Consider the following 6,996-nt stretch of genomic DNA (forward strand, 5'->3'; position numbering starts at 1 on the left):
TCAGAATAATTAAGTATTGCTTGCACGTGAAGTAGGTCATCCAACTGGCGTGTGACATAGGCGGTTTCGTCTCACCTGCTTCAGACTTCTTTAGATAAACCTTGCCTCAGCGTGATAAATATGCTCCTCACGTTCTCATCTGTTCCATTGGCCTTTGCAAATTTACGTTGTCACGACTGAAATGTTCTTCCTCTGTAAGTTTCCTGCACAAACACAATTTTAACAACCTTTTCTCCTCAGCAGCATTAGTCAGACCAAATAAATCTTGCCTAAGCAAAACTTATCCACCCACAAGCTAATATAACCTATATGCAACTAAATGCTATGCATACTTTGTTTAGACGAGCAATAACTTAAGTGAAAAGACTGGAAATTGAGTCTTTTTACGGAGTTATCACACCCCCAAACTTAAACTATTGCTTGTCCTCAAGCAATGTACAATAGCTAGAAGAAAATCAAAATTGTCATGGCAAAGCAGTGTTAAGAAAATCATATGGTTTAAGATTTCAGCCCTCGGCAAAATGTTTGGCCTCAACATGTTCGACAGTCATATCAGTCAAGTCCCTTCCCTAGTCAGGATTCTTTGCTATAGTGTGTGCGTGATTGTAACCAATAAATTCATAAAGGTAATTAGAAAACTTAAGTAAGCACTTCTGGTTTGTCAAGACAACAAATTATTTGTCAGGCTTAGTTTATACACCTAGTTATTTATAAACTTTTTATTCTCTTTTTCTCTTTTTTTTCATAGGGGAGTCAGCTCACCACACCTACCGTTCCACACTCTAGGTAAAAGGGAGCATACCTTCCACCCCCAATCTAGTCGGGCAGAGTCATCCTGTGACTACTTTCATTCACTCATATGCCGTGGCTACTCTTAATTTCTTATGAAGTTTTTCTGTTTATGCCTTTGCACAGAGGAGTGTCCCTTCTTATTTTTCAAGTTTTTAAACACTAGAGAGTTTTCACTTTACCCTTAAAATATTTTTGAAGTCTCGGCAAATAGAAAGTTATTTTCCAAAATTTTTTATAGATTACCTGAAGCAAAGACAACCTACAATCGTGTTTATAAATTTTAAAGAATCAGGCCTACAGTCTTAACAATAATTCTGGCCTAGGCAATCAAATTATGCATTCATCATCGGGCATTCCTAATTCATTCCTAACAATAATCTTAACCTGCTTATGTCGTGATAACCAAAATTTTCAACCAATTATCATCAACTGCCTTTTAACAAAGTATGGCATAATATGGTACAATACCTCCCCCAAACTTGAGGGATGCATTGTCCTCAATGCATGAAAACTAAAACTACATGATGCTATATGCAGATGCAAAAAAAAACTAAAACTAAAATGGAAACTTACTGTGGTGGGGAAACTTGACTGGACGCCCTCGTTCGGCGTCGTTTAGGAGGAGAGGGACTCTCGGATCTCGAGTCTACTTCTGCTATCGTCGAGGGAGATGGATGTAGTATATGGCATGTCGTTCTCTTGTAGCGCTTCTTGCTGGTCGAGGCTCGTGCTGGAATTGACTGTTCAGTAGTAGGAGTTGATTGTGCTAGAACTGGTTCTGGACTAGGATCTGCTGCTGGGATCGGTATTGTTGGACTAACAGAGGAATGTATAGGACCGTGCTCAGGTTGCTTCGGTACTAGAGTAAAAGCTTCATTGGGGAATAAGTTGGGTGGACTATCTTGACTGCTCTCAGAGGTGGAAAAGGAGGACGAGCTGAGGAACTCTTCTGTGTCGCCTTAGCCTTCCTCTGGTATGGGTGGGACACGGGTTGCCAGTGGTGGAACATTAGTGGGCACTCCTTGGGGGACTTCTGGAGGGACATACGATGTCGAGGCATGATATATGCTACCTCCCGCATTGTATTTGAGGATGACACTGGGGAAGATCAATAGTCTGGTGTTAGTGTTCGGGAGCAACTCCATGAAGAAGGCTTTGAGTTGCATGTCCCTGGCTTTGACATACTCGAAGTAAATTTCCATGTGATCCTCTGGGTGTCCGATCTTTTCATTGTTTCTCGAGTGTGCGTGACCACAGCGGCCATTCTATCCGTGGCAACCAATTTTGCTCCCTGCTCTAAACCTTCATGCGGGGTGTCATCATCAAAACTCATCAACTCGGGTACCTTCTTCTTGGTGATACCCTCATTGGATTTAATGAAATCCTCGAAGGGCTCCTCAGGAACCTTCTTCTTACTGCACAATATGGTTATCAGGTTGGGAAACAGTAGGTTACCTCGATCCCTTTTAGAACATTCATGGATTTGCTCGAAGATGAGTTATCCAACATTGATATTTCTCCCGTATATGATCGAGTGCAAGAGCATCAATCTTTTCACGAGGACAGTGGTGTTGTGAGATGTTGGCATCAGCTTGTCCTTGAGAAAATGGTTTCACAACTTCACGTTCGATTTTAGGGCTCGACGATCTACTCTTTTCCTCGTTGGGGCATTCCCTTCAAACTTGGCCCACCCGAAGCATAAATCTTCCAGCACTCCGTTGTACCTTTTTTTATCCGCCTCAGCCATGAATCGCTTGTGCTGCTCCTCCACTTTCCCCAACTTGAAATATCGATTGAGTGATGAAGGGAAAAATCGAAGGAGCTTCCCTCGGACGTACATTGTGTGGTTGGACGGGTCTTCGAGATAGATGTAGAACTCCCTTACCATCACCGGTGCTACAGCTTTGGGATAGCGAGCAAACTTCTCCCAGTTGTGTTTTCGTATCACATCCTTCACTTCTGGTCAAAACGGTTTCTCATCCTCGGTTGGGAAGACGAATCCATCTTCCAAATATACATGGCATTTCTGAAGGATTTTGAAGTGTGCTTCTGCTGTTTGGAAATATTCAAAACGGGGCTTTCCTTCTTCTTACTATTGTATTTGGTTGGTTTTGTGAAATCAGTGGTGGCGAAGGGGAGGAATTCGTTGAGAGAAAGAAATTTTTTCTTGTTGAGTAGAGAGAGAATGAGGCACGATGAAGAAGATGAAGTTGGGCTGTTTTTTCTTTAGAAAGTAATAAGTGGTTTCGGGGTATTGTTTTCTTTACACGAAGGGGAAATATTTTTGCATTTAATGATAAATATATGATTGGACATAAAGTGGGGAAAAAGATCTCTTTCCCTCTTTATTCTTCCGCCAAAACCATGCACCCTAATGTTTCTTTTTTTTCATGCATGCTCTAACTCCCCATGCTGCCACGTGTTATTTGCTTACCTACAATAAATAAAGAAAATAAAATAAAACAAATAATGAAAGCAGAAAATAACTTAATTTATTTATGTGCAGAATTCAAATTTTCGTTGCCTAGGCAACGAATTTTGTTCAAGTAAATATAGCAAACTCTTGGGCATCATGTGCCAACGATGCCAGTTTATCGCACATGACTGGGGCTTCTTTGTACTCCTTGAGTCTCTGCCCGTTCACATTGAAGATGGAACCATCCTTTTCGTTCTGGATTTCAATTGCTCCATTGTCATGGACTTGGTGTACGATGAATGGTCCTGACCATGGTTATTTTAACTTGCCTGGGAATAACTTAAAATGTGAATTGTAGAGCAGTACTTGTTGTCCAGAATAAAATTGCTTCGGCAATATTTTTCTGTCATGCCATCGTTTTGTTATCTCCTTGTATAGGCGGGCATTCTCGTATGTGTGTGCTCTGAATTCATTCATCTCTTTCAGTTCCAAGAGTCTTCTTTCTCCAGTAAGCTAAGCATCCATATTTAGCTTTTTGATGGCCCAGTAGGCTCTATGTTCTAATTCAATAGGCATATGACATTCTTTTCCATAGACCAGTTTGAATGGTGACATTCCCAACAAATGTCTTGAATGTTTTGCGGTAAGCCCATAGTGATTCATCTAGCTTTAGCGACCAATCCTTTCGACTTGGGTTGACCAATTTTTCAAGGATCTATTTAATTTCTCGGTTAGACACTTCGACTTGTCCATTCGTTTGAGGGTTATACGCCATAGCAATCCTATTTCGTACTCCATATCGCTTTAGTGCCTTATCAATCAATTTATTTTCAAAATGTGTGTCTTCATCGCTGATGATAGCTCAAGGTGTTCCAAATCATGTGAATATATTTTTGTGCAAAAATTTTAACACTGTCTTGGAATCATTTTTAGGTGTTGCAATGGCCTCAACCCACTTTGATACATAATCCACTGCCAAGAGAATGTACAAATCTCCAAAAGATGTGGGAAAAGGTCCTATGAAGTCTATTCCCCATACGTCGAAGAGTTCAATTTCCATAATATTTTGCCATGGCATCTCATGCCTTTTTGATATGTTTCCTGTTTGTTGGCATCTATCACATGACTTATAGAATTCATGCGCATCCTTGAACAATGTTAGCCAATAAAATCCAGACTGAAGCACTTTCGCTGATGTTCTCATTCCACTGAAATGCCCTACTATGGTGACGAGTGGCACTGGTGTAGAATCTTTTTATGCTCTTCTTCTAGAATGCATATTCGGATTATTTGGTCTCCACGTTGCTTGAATAGAAATGGTTCATCCAGTAGTAATGTCGCACATTATGTCGAAATTTCTTTCTGCCCTGGCTAGATAAAATCAGGATGACCAATACCATTAAGAAGAAAGTTAACTATGTCAGCATACCAAGGCACAACCGTGACAAATAATATTTTCTCATCAGGGAAACCCTCTTTAATTTCTGTTATGTCAGGTTAATCAGGTTTGTTATCTAGCCTAGACAAATGATCTGCCACTTGATTCTCTATACCTTTTTTTATCTTTAATCTCTAAATCAAACTCTTGTAGTAATAATATCCATCGAATTAGTCTAGGCTTTGCATCGTTTTTATTAATTGGATATTTAATTGAAGGGTGATCTATATCCACAATTACCGTAGTGCCTATTAAGTATGGCATAAACTTATCGAATGAAAATACTACTGCTAAGAGTTCTTTTTCAGTGGTGGTATAGTTTACTTGTGCATCATTAAGAGTACGACTCACATAGTATATAACATGAAAGATTTTACTTTTTCGTTGCCCTAACACTGCTCCGACCGCGTAATCACTTGCATTGCACATAAGCTCGAAAGGTTCGCTCCAATCTGGTGGGATAACGATTTGTGCTGCCGTAAGCTTTTTCTTCAAATCTTTAAAGGCATTCAAACAATCATTAGTGAATTCAAATAGATGATTTTGTTGAAGAAAAAGACATAAGGGTTTAGAAATTTGAGAAAAATCTTTTATGAACCGCCTGTAGAAGCTAGCATGTCCAAGGAAACTGCGTACACCTCACACATTGGTGGGTGGGGGTAGGTTAGCAATCACGTCCACCTTGTCTTTTTCGACTTCAATGTCTGGGCATGAAATTTTGTGACCCAACATTATTCATTCGATCACCATAAAATGGCATTTCTCCCAATTCAGCACTAGGTTGGCTTCTTCACATCGTTTCATTACCTTGGATAGATTGTCGAGACATCAGTCAAAATCATCACCCGAGATGAAGATATCATCCATAATTATTTCCATACATTCTTCCACCATGTCTAAAAATATTGCAATCATGCATCTTTGGAATGTAGCTGGAGCGTTACACAGTCCAAACGACATTCGTCTAAATGCATAGGTACCATACGGGCATGTGAAAGTGGTTTTCTCTTAATCCTTTGGTGCTATGGCTATTTGGTTAAACCCTGAGTATCCATCGAGGAAGCAATAAAATGCTTTTTCCGCTAACCTATTAAGCATTTAGTCGATGAAAGGGAAGGGAAATGATCTTTTTTTGTGCCTTTGTTGAGCTTCTTGTAATCCATGCATATGCGCCAGCTCGTGACTGTTCTTGTGGTGAGGAGTTCGTCATGTTCGCCTTTAATCACGGTCACACCAGTCTTTTTTGGCACACACTGCACCAGACAGACCCATGAACTATCGGATATAGGATATATTACTCCTGCATCCAACCAGTTTATAATTTTCTTCATGACTACCTTTTTTATGATTGGATTGAGCCTTCTTTAGGGTTCTACCAAAGTGTTATGGCTATCTTTGAGGTTGATTTTATGCATGCATATGGTCGGACTGATTCCCTTCAAGTCTGCCATTGTCCATCCGAGAGGTTTTATGTGCTGTGACAAAACATTCAACAAACGTTTCTCCTGTTCAGAGTTTAGGATGGCAGAAATTATCACTGGTAGAGTTTCATTAACTCCTAAATAAGCATACTTCAAGTGTGATTGCAAAGTTTTAAGTTCCAGTTTTGGTGCATGTTGCAAGGATGACTCTTGAGACTTAACTTCATCATAATATAAGGGTTCGAATTTCATACCTGATTTATTATGAAGAAGTCTCGATTGATCATTTGTCTTTCCTTCGTATCCTGTATTGGTATCATTTTCAGGGAGCTCATTGTTCAGAATTTCATTGTCAAGGCCATGATTCTGTGAATCATCTTCTGAGCATAATTCGCTTGGGCCAAAAGTGTCTTATTCGTACATCTCGGTTATAGGGTCATGCTACAAAGCATTGTATTCATCGAGCTCCTACACTTCTCTAATGCATTGGCACTATTTTGAATCGTCCACATATTTCATGGAGTTGAATACATTGATGGTGAAGATTTGCTCTCCTACTCGTATTATGAACTCTCCCTTTTCACAATTTATTAGGATTCTTCTAGTGGCTAAAAAGGGTCGTCCCAGAATGATCGGGGAGTTTTCATCGGCTTCTCAACCCAGGATGAGGAAAACAACTGGAAATACGAATTTATTCACCTTTACTATGACATCCTCTATTTTGCCCTCTGGCCACACAAATGACCGATCAGCTAGCTGTAAGATGACTGAGGTTGGGCAGGCGTGATACCCGTCTAGTTTCATAAATATGGACTTTGGTATCAAGTTCACACTTGATCCCAAATCAACAAGAGCTTGTCCTATAAAGTCATTACCAATTGAGCATGGTATTATAAAGCTATCAGGGTCTTTTTGCTTTGGTGGGAGTT

The sequence above is a fragment of the Hibiscus syriacus genome, unplaced genomic scaffold, assembly GCF_006381635.1.
Source record: "Hibiscus syriacus cultivar Baekdansim isolate YM2019G1 unplaced genomic scaffold, ASM638163v2 tig00014673_pilon, whole genome shotgun sequence".
Taxonomy (NCBI): Eukaryota; Viridiplantae; Streptophyta; class Magnoliopsida; order Malvales; family Malvaceae; genus Hibiscus; species Hibiscus syriacus.